Genomic DNA, 16,243 nt, shown 5'->3' on the forward strand with positions numbered 1-16,243 from the left:
AGCAAGGCCACAGATGCTGAAAAGCTTCTTTCTCAGTGAGAGAAAGTTGGTTTATGCAATATTAAGAGTAAAGCTGAAGTACATGAATAATGTTAATTTCTCATTAAATTCTCATGTAGGAACTTCCTTGGTTTTAGAGCTTTTTTAGAACATTAATGCTGTCTGAAGTGCAACTATGTAAATAAACAGAAAGCAAGGCCACAGATGCTGAAAAGCTTCTTTCTCAGTGAGAGAAAGTTGGTTTATGCAATTTTAAGAGTAAAGCTGAAGTACGTGAATAATGTTAATTTCTCATTAAATGAAATGTCATTTGCAATGCAGGAGACAGATTTTCATGTGTTAGAGTATTTTTGCAGAGCAAGTCATGTTAGATCTTCAATGCACATGTTAAAGTCATGTTCAAAGTCATGTAGGAACTTCATTAGTTTTAGAGCTTTTTTAGAACATTAATGCTGTCTGAAGTGCAACTATGTAAATAAACAGAAAGCAAGCCCACAGATGCTGAAAAGCTTCTTTCTCAGTGAGAGAAAGTTGGTTTATGCAATTTTAAGAGTAAAGCTGAAGTAGGTGAAAAATATTTCTTTATCATGAAATTAAACGTTATTTGCAATGCAGAAGACAGATTTTCATGTGTTAGAGTATTTTTGCAGAGCAAGTCATGTTAGATCTTCAATGCACATGTTAAAGTCATGTTCAAAGTCATGTAGGAACTTCATTAGTTTTAGAGCTTTTTAAGAACATTAATGCTGTCTGAAGTGTAACTATGCAAATAAACAGAAAGCAAGGCCACAGATGCTGAAAAGCTTCTTTCTCAGTGAGAGAAAGTTGGTTTATTAAATTTTAAGAGTAAACTTGAAGTAGGTGACAAATGTTTCTTTATCATGAAATTAAATGTTATTTGCAATGCAGAAGACAGATTTTTATGTGTTAGAGGTTTTTTGCAGACCAAGTCATGTTATAGCCTCAATGCACATAATCACTGGTTTAGAGCTTGTAAGAAGACTAGTGCAGTGTTTTAGTGCCAATAAAGAGAAAGCAAGGCCACAGATGCTGAAAAGCTTCTTTCTCAGTGAGAGAAAGTTGGTTTATGCAATTTTGAGAGTAAAGCTGAAGTACATGAATAATGTTAATTTCTCATTAAATGAAATGTCATTTGCAATGCAGGAGACAGATTTTCATGTGTTAGAGTATTTTTGCAGAGCAAGTCATGTTAGATCTTCAATGCACATGTTAAAGTCATGTTCAAAGTCATATAGGAACTTCATTAGTTTTAGAGCTTTTTTAGAACATTAATGCTGTCTGAAGTGCAACTATGTAAATAAACAGAAAGCAAGCCCACAGATGCTGAAAAGCTTCTTTCTCAGTGAGAGAAAGTTGGTTTATGCAATTTTAAGAGTAAAGCTGAAGTAGGTGAAAAATATTTCTTTATCATGAAATTAAACGTTATTTGCAATGCAGAAGATAGATTTTCATGTGTTAGAGTATTTTTGCAGAGCAAGTCATGTTAGATCTTCAATGCACATGTTAAAGTCATGTTCAAAGTCATGTAGGAACTTCATTAGTTTTAGAGCTTTTTTAGAACATTAATGCTGTCTGAAGTGCAACTATGTAAATAAATAGAAAGCAAGCCCACAGATGCTGAAAAGCTTCTTTCTCAGTGAGAGAAAGTTGGTTTATGCAATTTTAAGAGTAAAGCTGAAGTATGTGAAAAATATTTCTTTATCATGAAATTAAACGTTATTTGCAATGCAGAAGATAGATTTTCATGAAATTAAATATTTGCAATGCAGAAGACAGCTTTTCATGAAAAATGTTATTTGCAATGCAGAAGACAGATTTTTATGTGTTAGAATTTTTTTTGCACACCAAGACATGTTATAGCTTCAATGCACATAATCACTGGTTTAGAGCTTGTAAGAACACTAGTGCTGTGTTTAGTGCAAATAAAGAGAAAGCAAGGCCTGAGATGCTGAAAAGCTTCTTTCTCAGTGAGAGAAAGTTGGTTTATTAAATTTTAAGCGTAAACTTGAAGTAGGTGAAAAATGTTTCTTTATCATGAAATGAAATGTTATTTGCAATGCAGAAGACAGATTTTTATGTGTTAGAGGTTTTTTGCAGACCAAGTCACGTTATAGCTTCAATGCACATAATCACTGGTTTAGAGCTTGTAAGAACACTAGTGCTGTGTTTTAGTGCAAATAAAGAGAAAGCAAGGCCACAGATGCTGAAAAGCTTCATTCTCGGTGAGAGAAAGTTGGTTTATGCAATTTTAAGCGTAAAGCTGAAGTACATGAATAATGTTAATTTCTCATTAAATGAAATGTCATTTGCAATGCAGGAGACAGATTTTCATGTGTTAGAGTATTTTTGCAGAGCAAGTCATGTTAGATCTTCAATGCACATGTTAAAGTCATGTTCAAAGTCATGTAGGAACTTCATTAGTTTTAGAGCTTTTTAAGAACATTAATGCTGTCTGAAGTGAAACTATGCAAACAAACAGAAAGCAAGGCCACAGATGCTGAAAAGCTTCTTTCTCAGTGAGAGAAAGTTGGTTTATTAAATTTTAAGAGTAAACTTGAAGTAGGTGAAAAATGTTTCTTTATCATGAAATGAAATGTTATTTGCAATGCAGAAGACAGATTTTTATGTGTTAGAGGTTTTTTGCAGACCAAGTCATGTTATAGCCTCAATGCACATAATCACTGGTTTAGAGCTTGTAAGAACACTAGTGCTGTGTTTAGTGCAAATAAAGAGAAAGCAAAGCCTGAGATGCTGAAAAGCTTCTTTCTCAGTGAGAGAAAGTTGGTTTATTAAATTTTAAGAGTAAACTTGAAGTAGCTGAAAAATGTTTCTTTATCATGAAATTAAATTTTATTTGCAATGCAGTAGACAGATTTTTATGTGTTAGAGGTTTTTTGCAGACCAAGTCATGTTATAGCTTCAATGCACATAATCACTGGTTTAGAGCTTTTAAGAACACTAGTGCTGTGTTTTAGTGCAAATAAAGAGAAAGCAAGCCCACAGATGCTGAAAAGCTTCTTTCTCAGTGAGAGAAAGTTGGTTTATGCAATTTTAAGAGTAAAGCTGAAGTAGGTGAAAAATATTTCTTTATCATGAAATTAAACGTTATTTGCAATGCAGAAGATAGATTTTCATGAAATTAAATATTTGCAATGCAGAAGACAGATTTTTATGTGTTAGAATTTTTTTGCATACCAAGTCATGTTATAGCTTCAATGCACATAATCACTGGTTTAGAGCTTTTAAGAACGCTAGTGCTGTGTTTTAGTGCAAATAAAGAGAAAGCAAGGCCTGAGATGCTGAAAAGCTTCTTTCTCAGTGAGAGAAAGTTGGTTTATTAAATTTTAAGAGTAAAGCTGAAGTACATGAATAATGTTAATTTCTCATTAAATGAAATGTTATTTTGCAATGCAGGTGACAGATTTTCATCTGTTAGAGTATTTTTGCAGACCAAGTCATGTTATAGCTTCAGTGCACACAATCACTGGTTTAGAGCTTCTAAGGACACTAGTGCTGTGTTTAGTGCAACTAATCAACTAAAGAGAAAGCAAGGCCACAGATGCTGAAAAGCTTCTTTCTCAGTGAGAGAAAGTTGGTTTATGCAATTTTAAGAGTAAAGCTGAAGCAGGTGAAAAATATTTCTTTATCAAGAAATTAAATGTTATTTGCAATGCAGAAGATAGATTTTCATGAAATTAAATATTTGCAATGCAGAAGACAGCTTTTCATGAAAAATGTTATTTGCAATGCAGATTTTTATGTGTTAGAATTTTTTTTGCATACCAAGACATGTTATAGCTTCAATGCACATAATCACTGGTTTAGAGCTTGTAAGAACACTAGTGCTGTGTTTAGTGCAAATAAAGAGAAAGCAAGGCCTGAGATGCTGAAAAGCTTCTTTCTCAGTGAGAGAAAGTTGGTTTATTAAATTTTAAGCGTAAACTTGAAGTAGGTGAAAAATGTTTCTTTATCATGAAATGAAATGTTATTTGCAATGCAGAAGATAGATTTTCATGAAATTAAATATTTGCAATGCAGAAGACAGCTTTTCATGAAAAATGTTATCTGCAATGCAGATTTTTATGTGTTAGAATTTTTTTTGCATACCAAGACATGTTATAGCTTCAATGCACATAATCACTGGTTTAGAGCTTGTAAGAACACTAGTGCTGTGTTTAGTGCAAATAAAGAGAAAGCAAGGCCTGAGATGCTGAAAAGCTTCTTTCTCAGTGAGAGAAAGTTGGTTTATTAAATTTTAAGAGTAAACTTGAAGTAGGTGAAAAATGTTTCTTTATCATGAAATGAAATGTTATTTGCAATGCAGAAGACAGATTTTTATGTGTTAGAGGTTTTTTGCAGACCAAGTCATGTTATAGCTTCAATGCACATAATCACTGGTTTAGAGCTTGTAAGAACACTAGTGCTGTGTTTAGTGACAATAAAGAGAAAGCAAGGCCACAGATGCTGAAAAGCTTCTTTCTCAGTGAGAGAAAGTTGGTTTATGCAATTTTAAGAGTAAAGCTGAAGTAGGTGAAAAATATTTCTTTATCATGAAATCAAATTTTATTTGCAATGCAGTAGACAGATTTTTATGTGTTAGAGGTTTTTTGCAGACCAAGTCATGTTATAGCTTCAATGCACATAATCACTGGTTTAGAGCTTGTAAGAACACTAGTGCTGTGTTTTAGTGCCAATAAAGAGAAAGCAAAGCCTGAGATGCTGAAAAGCTTCTTTCTCAGTGAGAGAAAGTTGGTTTATGCAATTTTAAGAGTAAAGCTGAAGTACATGAATAATGTTAATTTCTCATTAAATGAAATGTCATTTGCAATGCAGGAGACAGATTTTCATGTGTTAGAGTATTTTTGCAGAGCAAGTCATGTTAGATCTTCAATGCACATGTTAAAGTCATGTTCAAAGTCATGTAGGAACTTCATTAGTTTTAGAGCTTTTTTAGAACATTAATGCTGTCTGAAGTGCAACTATGTAAATAAACAGAAAGCAAGCCCACAGATGCTGAAAAGCTTCTTTCTCAGTGAGAGAAAGTTGGTTTATGCAATTTTAAGAGTAAAGCTGAAGTAGGTGAAAAATATTTCTTTATCATGAAATGAAATTTTATTTGCAATGCAGTAGACAGATTTTTATGTGTTAGAGGTTTTTTGCAGAGCAAGTCATGTTAGATCTTCAATGCACATGTTAAAGTCATGTTCAAAGTCATGTAGGAACTTCATTAGTTTTAGAGCTTTTTTAGAACATTAATGCTGTCTGAAGTGCAACTATGTAAATAAACAGATAGCAAGCCCACAGATGCTGAAAAGCTTCTTTCTCAGTGAGAGAAAGTTGGTTTATGCAATTTTAAGAGTAAAGCTGAAGTAGGTGAAAAATATTTCTTTATCATGAAATTAAACGTTATTTGCAATGCAGAAGATAGATTTTCATGAAATTAAATATTTGCAATTTAGAAGACAGCTTTTCATGAAAAATGTTATTTGCAATGCAGAAGACAGATTTTTATGTGTTAGAATTTTTTTTGCATACCAAGACATGTTATAGCTTCAATGCACATAATCACTGGTTTAGAGCTTGTAAGAACACTAGTGCTGTGTTTAGTGCAAATAAAGAGAAAGCAAGGCCTGAGATGCTGAAAAGCTTCTTTCTCAGTGAGAGAAAGTTGGTATATTAAATTTTAAGAGTAAACTTGAAGTAGGTGAAAAATGTTTCTTTATCATGAAATGAAATGTTATTTGCAATGCAGAAGACAGATGTGTTAGAGGTTTTTTGCAGACCAAGTCATGTTATAGCTTCAATGCAGATAATCACTGGTTTAGAGCTTGTAAGAACACTAGTGCTGTGTTTTAGTGCAAATAAAGAGAAAGCAAGGCCACAGATGCTGAAAAGCTTCTTTCTCAGTGAGAGAAAGTTGGTTTATGCAATTTTAAGAGTAAAGCTGAAGTACATGAATAATGTTAATTTCTCATTAAATGAAATGTCATTTGCAATGCAGGAGACAGATTTTCATGTGTTAGAGTATTTTTGCAGAGCAAGTCATGTTAGATCTTCAATGCACATGTTAAAGTCATGTTCAAAGTCATGTAGGAACTTCATTAGTTTTAGAGCTTTTTAAGAACATTAATGCTGTCTGAAGTGCAACTATGCAAATAAACAGAAAGCAAGGCCACATATGCTGAAAAGCTTCTTTCTCAGTGAGAGAAAGTTGGTTTATTAAATTTTAAGAGTAAACTTGAAGTAGGTGAAAAATGTTTCTTTATCATGAAATGAAATGTTATTTGCAATGCAGAAGACAGATTTTTATGTGTTAGAGGTTTTTTGCAGACCAAGTCATGTTATAGCTTCAATGCACATAATCACTGGTTTAGAGCTTGTAAGAACACTAGTGCTGTGTTTTAGTGCCAATAAAGAGAAAGCAAAGCCTGAGATGCTGAAAAGCTTCTTTCTCAGTGAGAGAAAGTTGGTTTATGCAATTTTAAGAGTAAAGCTGAAGTACATGAATAATGTTAATTTCTCATTAAATGAAATGTCATTTGCAATGCAGGAGACAGATTTTCATGTGTTAGAGTATTTTTGCAGAGCAAGTCATGTTAGATCTTCAATGCACATGTTAAAGTCATGTTCAAAGTCATGTAGGAACTTCATTAGTTTTAGAGCTTTTTTAGAACATTAATGCTGTCTGAAGTGCAACTATGTAAATAAACAGAAAGCAAGCCCACAGATGCTGAAAAGCTTCTTTCTCAGTGAGAGAAAGTTGGTTTATGCAATTTTAAGAGTAAAGCTGAAGTAGGTGAAAAATATTTCTTTATCATGAAATTAAACGTTATTTGCAATGCAGAAGATAGATTTTCATGTGTTAGAGTATTTTTGCAGAGCAAGTCAGTCATGTTAGATCTTCAATGCACATGTTAAAGTCATGTTCAAAGTCATGTAGGAACTTCATTAGTTTTAGAGTTTTTTAGAACATTAATGCTGTCTGAAGTGCAACTATGTAAATAAACAGAAAGCAAGCCCACAGATGCTGAAAAGCTTCTTTCTCAGTGAGAGAAAGTTGGTTTATGCAATTTTAAGAGTAAAGCTGAAGTAGGTGAAAAATATTTCTTTATCATGAAATTAAACGTTATTTGCAATGCAGAAGATAGATTTTCATGAAATTAAATATTTGCATTGCAGAAGACAGCTTTTCATGAAAAATGTTATTTGCAATTCAGAAGACAGATTTTTATGTGTTAGAATTTTTATTGCATACCAAGACATGTTATAGCTTCAATGCACATGATCACTGGTTTAGAGCTTGTAAGAACACTAGTGCTATGTTTAGTGCAAATAAAGAGAAAGCAAGGCCTGAGATGCTGAAAAGCTTCTTTCTCAGTGAGAGAAAGTTGGTTTATGCAATTTTAAGAGTAAAGCTGAAGTAGGTGAAAAATATTTCTTTATCATGAAATGAAATTTTATTTGCAATGCAGTAGACAGATTTTTACGTGTTAGAGGTTTTTTGCAGACCAAGTCATGTTATAGCTTCAATGCACATAATCACTGGTTTAGAGCTTGTAAGAACACTAGTGCTGTGTTTTAGTGCCAATAAAGAGAAAGCAAGCCCACAGATGCTGAAAAGCTTCTTTCTCAGTGAGAGAAAGTTGGTTTATGCAATTTTAAGAGTAAAGCTGAAGTAGGTGAAAAATATTTCTTTATCATGAAATTAAACGTTATTTGCAATGCAGAAGATAGATTTTCATGTGTTAGAGTATTTTTGCAGAGCAAGTCATGTTAGATCTTCAATGCACATGTTAAAGTCATGTTCAAAGTCATGTAGGAACTTCATTAGTTTTAGAGCTTTTTTAGAACATTAATGCTGTCTGAAGTGCAACTATGTAAATAAACAGAAAGCAAGCCCACAGATGCTGAAAAGCTTCTTTCTCAGTGAGAGAAAGTTGGTTTATGCAATTTTAAGAGTAAAGCTGAAGTAGGTGAAAAATATTTCTTTATCATGAAATTAAACGTTATTTGAAATGCAGAAGATAGATTTTCATGAAATTAAATATTTGCAATGCAGAAGACAGCTTTTCATCAAAAATGTTATTTGCAATGCAGAAGACAGATTTTTATGTGTTAGAATTTTTTTTGCATACCAAGACATGTTATAGCTTCAATGCACATAATCACTGGTTTAGAGCTTGTAAGAACACTAGTGCTGTGTTTAGTGCAAATAAAGAGAAAGCAAGGCCTGAGATGCTGAAAAGCTTCTTTCTCAGTGAGAGAAAGTTGGTTTATTAAATTTTAAGAGTAAACTTGAAGTAGGTGAAAAATGTTTCTTTATCATGAAATGAAATGTTATTTGCAATGCAGAAGACAGATGTGTTAGAGGTTTTTTGCAGACCAAGTCATGTTATAGCTTCAATGCACATAATCACTGGTTTAGAGCTTGTAAGAACACTAGTGCTGTGTTTTAGTGCAAATAAAGAGAAAGCAAGGCCACAGATGCTGAAAAGCTTCTTTCTCAGTGAGAGAAAGTTGGTTTATGCAATTTTAAGAGTAAAGCTGAAGTACATGAATAATGTTAATTTCTCATTAAATGAAATGTCATTTGCAATGCAGGAGACAGATTTTCATGTGTTAGAGTATTTTTGCAGAGCAAGTCATGTTAGATCTTCAATGCACATGTTAAAGTCATGTTCAAAGTCATGTAGGAACTTCATTAGTTTTAGAGCTTTTTAAGAACATTAATGCTGTCTGAAGTGCAACTATGCAAATAAACAGAAAGCAAGGCCACATATGCTGAAAAGCTTCTTTCTCAGTGAGAGAAAGTTGGTTTATTAAATTTTAAGAGTAAACTTGAAGTAGGTGAAAAATGTTTCTTTATCATGAAATGAAATGTTATTTGCAATGCAGAAGACAGATTTTTATGTGTTAGAGGTTTTTTGCAGACCAAGTCATGTTATAGCCTCAATGCACATAATCACTGGTTTAGAGCTTGTAAGAACACTAGTGCTGTGTTTAGTGCAAATAAAGAGAAAGCAAAGCCTGAGATGCTGAAAAGCTTCTTTCTCAGTGAGAGAAAGTTGGTTTATTAAATTTTAAGAGTAAACTTGAAGTAGGTGAAAAATGTTTCTTTATCATGAAATGAAATTTTATTTGCAATGCCGTAGACAGATTTTTATGTGTTAGAGGTTTTTTGCAGACCAAGTCATGTTATAGCTTCAATGCACATAATCACTGGTTTAGAGCTTTTAAGAACACTAGTGCTGTGTTTTAGTGCAAATAAAGAGAAAGCAAGGCCACAGATTCTGAAAAGCTTTTTTCTCAGTGAGAGAAAGTTGGTTTATGCAATTTTAAGAGTAAAGCTGAAGTACATGAATAATGTTAATTTCTCATTAAATGAAATGTCATTTGCAATGCAGGAGACAGATTTTCATGTGTTAGAGTATTTTTGCAGAGCAAGTCATGTTAGATCTTCAATGCACATGTTAAAGTCATGTTCAAAGTCATGTAGGAACTTCATTAGTTTTAGAGCTTTTTTAGAACATTAATGTTGTCTGAAGTGCAACTATGTAAATAAACAGAAAGCAAGCCCACAGATGCTGAAAAGCTTCTTTCTCAGTGAGAGAAAGTTGGTTTATGCAATTTTAAGAGTAAAGCTGAAGTAGGTGAAAAATATTTCTTTATCATGAAATTAAGCGTTATTTGCAATGCAGAAGATAGATTTTCATGAAATTAAATATTTGCAATGCAGAAGACAGATTTTTATGTGTTAGAATTTTTTTGCATACCAAGTCGTTATAGCTTCAATGCACATAATCACTGGTTTAGAGCGTGTAAGAACACTAGTGCTGTGTTTAGTGCAAATAAAGAGAAAGCAAGGCCACAGATGCTGAAAAGCTTCTTTCTCAGTGAGAGAAAGTTGGTTTATGCAATATTAAGAGTAAAGCTGAAGTACATGAATAATGTTAATTTCTCATTAAATTCTCATGTAGGAACTTCCTTGGTTTTAGAGCTTTTTTAGAACATTAATGCTGTCTGAAGTGCAACTATGTAAATAAACAGAAAGCAAGGCCACAGATGCTGAAAAGCTTCTTTCTCAGTGAGAGAAAGTTGGTTTATGCAATTTTAAGAGTAAAGCTGAAGTACGTGAATAATGTTAATTTCTCATTAAATGAAATGTCATTTGCAATGCAGGAGACAGATTTTCATGTGTTAGAGTATTTTTGCAGAGCAAGTCATGTTAGATCTTCAATGCACATGTTAAAGTCATGTTCAAAGTCATGTAGGAACTTCATTAGTTTTAGAGCTTTTTTAGAACATTAATGCTGTCTGAAGTGCAACTATGTAAATAAACAGAAAGCAAGCCCACAGATGCTGAAAAGCTTCTTTCTCAGTGAGAGAAAGTTGGTTTATGCAATTTTAAGAGTAAAGCTGAAGTAGGTGAAAAATATTTCTTTATCATGAAATTAAACGTTATTTGCAATGCAGAAGACAGATTTTCATGTGTTAGAGTATTTTTGCAGAGCAAGTCATGTTAGATCTTCAATGCACATGTTAAAGTCATGTTCAAAGTCATGTAGGAACTTCATTAGTTTTAGAGCTTTTTAAGAACATTAATGCTGTCTGAAGTGTAACTATGCAAATAAACAGAAAGCAAGGCCACAGATGCTGAAAAGCTTCTTTCTCAGTGAGAGAAAGTTGGTTTATTAAATTTTAAGAGTAAACTTGAAGTAGGTGACAAATGTTTCTTTATCATGAAATTAAATGTTATTTGCAATGCAGAAGACAGATTTTTATGTGTTAGAGGTTTTTTGCAGACCAAGTCATGTTATAGCCTCAATGCACATAATCACTGGTTTAGAGCTTGTAAGAAGACTAGTGCAGTGTTTTAGTGCCAATAAAGAGAAAGCAAGGCCACAGATGCTGAAAAGCTTCTTTCTCAGTGAGAGAAAGTTGGTTTATGCAATTTTGAGAGTAAAGCTGAAGTACATGAATAATGTTAATTTCTCATTAAATGAAATGTCATTTGCAATGCAGGAGACAGATTTTCATGTGTTAGAGTATTTTTGCAGAGCAAGTCATGTTAGATCTTCAATGCACATGTTAAAGTCATGTTCAAAGTCATATAGGAACTTCATTAGTTTTAGAGCTTTTTTAGAACATTAATGCTGTCTGAAGTGCAACTATGTAAATAAACAGAAAGCAAGCCCACAGATGCTGAAAAGCTTCTTTCTCAGTGAGAGAAAGTTGGTTTATGCAATTTTAAGAGTAAAGCTGAAGTAGGTGAAAAATATTTCTTTATCATGAAATTAAACGTTATTTGCAATGCAGAAGATAGATTTTCATGTGTTAGAGTATTTTTGCAGAGCAAGTCATGTTAGATCTTCAATGCACATGTTAAAGTCATGTTCAAAGTCATGTAGGAACTTCATTAGTTTTAGAGCTTTTTTAGAACATTAATGCTGTCTGAAGTGCAACTATGTAAATAAATAGAAAGCAAGCCCACAGATGCTGAAAAGCTTCTTTCTCAGTGAGAGAAAGTTGGTTTATGCAATTTTAAGAGTAAAGCTGAAGTATGTGAAAAATATTTCTTTATCATGAAATTAAACGTTATTTGCAATGCAGAAGATAGATTTTCATGAAATTAAATATTTGCAATGCAGAAGACAGCTTTTCATGAAAAATGTTATTTGCAATGCAGAAGACAGATTTTTATGTGTTAGAATTTTTTTTGCACACCAAGACATGTTATAGCTTCAATGCACATAATCACTGGTTTAGAGCTTGTAAGAACACTAGTGCTGTGTTTAGTGCAAATAAAGAGAAAGCAAGGCCTGAGATGCTGAAAAGCTTCTTTCTCAGTGAGAGAAAGTTGGTTTATTAAATTTTAAGCGTAAACTTGAAGTAGGTGAAAAATGTTTCTTTATCATGAAATGAAATGTTATTTGCAATGCAGAAGACAGATTTTTATGTGTTAGAGGTTTTTTGCAGACCAAGTCACGTTATAGCTTCAATGCACATAATCACTGGTTTAGAGCTTGTAAGAACACTAGTGCTGTGTTTTAGTGCAAATAAAGAGAAAGCAAGGCCACAGATGCTGAAAAGCTTCATTCTCGGTGAGAGAAAGTTGGTTTATGCAATTTTAAGCGTAAAGCTGAAGTACATGAATAATGTTAATTTCTCATTAAATGAAATGTCATTTGCAATGCAGGAGACAGATTTTCATGTGTTAGAGTATTTTTGCAGAGCAAGTCATGTTAGATCTTCAATGCACATGTTAAAGTCATGTTCAAAGTCATGTAGGAACTTCATTAGTTTTAGAGCTTTTTAAGAACATTAATGCTGTCTGAAGTGAAACTATGCAAACAAACAGAAAGCAAGGCCACAGATGCTGAAAAGCTTCTTTCTCAGTGAGAGAAAGTTGGTTTATTAAATTTTAAGAGTAAACTTGAAGTAGGTGAAAAATGTTTCTTTATCATGAAATGAAATGTTATTTGCAATGCAGAAGACAGATTTTTATGTGTTAGAGGTTTTTTGCAGACCAAGTCATGTTATAGCCTCAATGCACATAATCACTGGTTTAGAGCTTGTAAGAACACTAGTGCTGTGTTTAGTGCAAATAAAGAGAAAGCAAAGCCTGAGATGCTGAAAAGCTTCTTTCTCAGTGAGAGAAAGTTGGTTTATTAAATTTTAAGAGTAAACTTGAAGTAGCTGAAAAATGTTTCTTTATCATGAAATTAAATTTTATTTGCAATGCAGTAGACAGATTTTTATGTGTTAGAGGTTTTTTGCAGACCAAGTCATGTTATAGCTTCAATGCACATAATCACTGGTTTAGAGCTTTTAAGAACACTAGTGCTGTGTTTTAGTGCAAATAAAGAGAAAGCAAGCCCACAGATGCTGAAAAGCTTCTTTCTCAGTGAGAGAAAGTTGGTTTATGCAATTTTAAGAGTAAAGCTGAAGTAGGTGAAAAATATTTCTTTATCATGAAATTAAACGTTATTTGCAATGCAGAAGATAGATTTTCATGAAATTAAATATTTGCAATGCAGAAGACAGATTTTTATGTGTTAGAATTTTTTTGCATACCAAGTCATGTTATAGCTTCAATGCACATAATCACTGGTTTAGAGCTTTTAAGAACGCTAGTGCTGTGTTTTAGTGCAAATAAAGAGAAAGCAAGGCCTGAGATGCTGAAAAGCTTCTTTCTCAGTGAGAGAAAGTTGGTTTATTAAATTTTAAGAGTAAAGCTGAAGTACATGAATAATGTTAATTTCTCATTAAATGAAATGTTATTTTGCAATGCAGGTGACAGATTTTCATCTGTTAGAGTATTTTTGCAGACCAAGTCATGTTATAGCTTCAGTGCACACACTCACTGGTTTAGAGCTTCTAAGGACACTAGTGCTGTGTTTAGTGCAACTAATCAACTAAAGAGAAAGCAAGGCCACAGATGCTGAAAAGCTTCTTTCTCAGTGAGAGAAAGTTGGTTTATGCAATTTTAAGAGTAAAGCTGAAGCAGGTGAAAAATATTTCTTTATCAAGAAATTAAATGTTATTTGCAATGCAGAAGATAGATTTTCATGAAATTAAATATTTGCAATGCAGAAGACAGCTTTTCATGAAAAATGTTATTTGCAATGCAGATTTTTATGTGTTAGAATTTTTTTTGCATACCAAGACATGTTATAGCTTCAATGCACATAATCACTGGTTTAGAGCTTGTAAGAACACTAGTGCTGTGTTTAGTGCAAATAAAGAGAAAGCAAGGCCTGAGATGCTGAAAAGCTTCTTTCTCAGTGAGAGAAAGTTGGTTTATTAAATTTTAAGCGTAAACTTGAAGTAGGTGAAAAATGTTTCTTTATCATGAAATGAAATGTTATTTGCAATGCAGAAGATAGATTTTCATGAAATTAAATATTTGCAATGCAGAAGACAGCTTTTCATGAAAAATGTTATCTGCAATGCAGATTTTTATGTGTTAGAATTTTTTTTGCATACCAAGACATGTTATAGCTTCAATGCACATAATCACTGGTTTAGAGCTTGTAAGAACACTAGTGCTGTGTTTAGTGCAAATAAAGAGAAAGCAAGGCCTGAGATGCTGAAAAGCTTCTTTCTCAGTGAGAGAAAGTTGGTTTATTAAATTTTAAGAGTAAACTTGAAGTAGGTGAAAAATGTTTCTTTATCATGAAATGAAATGTTATTTGCAATGCAGAAGACAGATTTTTATGTGTTAGAGGTTTTTTGCAGACCAAGTCATGTTATAGCTTCAATGCACATAATCACTGGTTTAGAGCTTGTAAGAACACTAGTGCTGTGTTTAGTGACAATAAAGAGAAAGCAAGGCCACAGATGCTGAAAAGCTTCTTTCTCAGTGAGAGAAAGTTGGTTTATGCAATTTTAAGAGTAAAGCTGAAGTAGGTGAAAAATATTTCTTTATCATGAAATCAAATTTTATTTGCAATGCAGTAGACAGATTTTTATGTGTTAGAGGTTTTTTGCAGACCAAGTCATGTTATAGCTTCAATGCACATAATCACTGGTTTAGAGCTTGTAAGAACACTAGTGCTGTGTTTTAGTGCCAATAAAGAGAAAGCAAAGCCTGAGATGCTGAAAAGCTTCTTTCTCAGTGAGAGAAAGTTGGTTTATGCAATTTTAAGAGTAAAGCTGAAGTACATGAATAATGTTAATTTCTCATTAAATGAAATGTCATTTGCAATGCAGGAGACAGATTTTCATGTGTTAGAGTATTTTTGCAGAGCAAGTCATGTTAGATCTTCAATGCACATGTTAAAGTCATGTTCAAAGTCATGTAGGAACTTCATTAGTTTTAGAGCTTTTTTAGAACATTAATGCTGTCTGAAGTGCAACTATGTAAATAAACAGAAAGCAAGCCCACAGATGCTGAAAAGCTTCTTTCTCAGTGAGAGAAAGTTGGTTTATGCAATTTTAAGAGTAAAGCTGAAGTAGGTGAAAAATATTTCTTTATCATGAAATGAAATTTTATTTGCAATGCAGTAGACAGATTTTTATGTGTTAGAGGTTTTTTGCAGAGCAAGTCATGTTAGATCTTCAATGCACATGTTAAAGTCATGTTCAAAGTCATGTAGGAACTTCATTAGTTTTAGAGCTTTTTTAGAACATTAATGCTGTCTGAAGTGCAACTATGTAAATAAACAGATAGCAAGCCCACAGATGCTGAAAAGCTTCTTTCTCAGTGAGAGAAAGTTGGTTTATGCAATTTTAAGAGTAAAGCTGAAGTAGGTGAAAAATATTTCTTTATCATGAAATTAAACGTTATTTGCAATGCAGAAGATAGATTTTCATGAAATTAAATATTTGCAATTTAGAAGACAGCTTTTCATGAAAAATGTTATTTGCAATGCAGAAGACAGATTTTTATGTGTTAGAATTTTTTTTGCATACCAAGACATGTTATAGCTTCAATGCACATAATCACTGGTTTAGAGCTTGTAAGAACACTAGTGCTGTGTTTAGTGCAAATAAAGAGAAAGCAAGGCCTGAGATGCTGAAAAGCTTCTTTCTCAGTGAGAGAAAGTTGGTATATTAAATTTTAAGAGTAAACTTGAAGTAGGTGAAAAATGTTTCTTTATCATGAAATGAAATGTTATTTGCAATGCAGAAGACAGATGTGTTAGAGGTTTTTTGCAGACCAAGTCATGTTATAGCTTCAATGCAGATAATCACTGGTTTAGAGCTTGTAAGAACACTAGTGCTGTGTTTTAGTGCAAATAAAGAGAAAGCAAGGCCACAGATGCTGAAAAGCTTCTTTCTCAGTGAGAGAAAGTTGGTTTATGCAATTTTAAGAGTAAAGCTGAAGTACATGAATAATGTTAATTTCTCATTAAATGAAATGTCATTTGCAATGCAGGAGACAGATTTTCATGTGTTAGAGTATTTTTGCAGAGCAAGTCATGTTAGATCTTCAATGCACATGTTAAAGTCATGTTCAAAGTCATGTAGGAACTTCATTAGTTTTAGAGCTTTTTAAGAACATTAATGCTGTCTGAAGTGCAACTATGCAAATAAACAGAAAGCAAGGCCACATATGCTGAAAAGCTTCTTTCTCAGTGAGAGAAAGTTGGTTTATTAAATTTTAAGAGTAAACTTGAAGTAGGTGAAAAATGTTTCTTTATCATGAAATGAAATGTTATTTGCAATGCAGAAGACAGATTTTTATGTGTTAGAGGTTTTTTGCAGACCAAGTCATGTT

The sequence above is a fragment of the Barbus barbus genome, assembly GCF_936440315.1.
Source record: "Barbus barbus genome assembly, chromosome: 5".
NCBI lineage: Eukaryota > Metazoa > Chordata > Actinopteri > Cypriniformes > Cyprinidae > Barbus > Barbus barbus.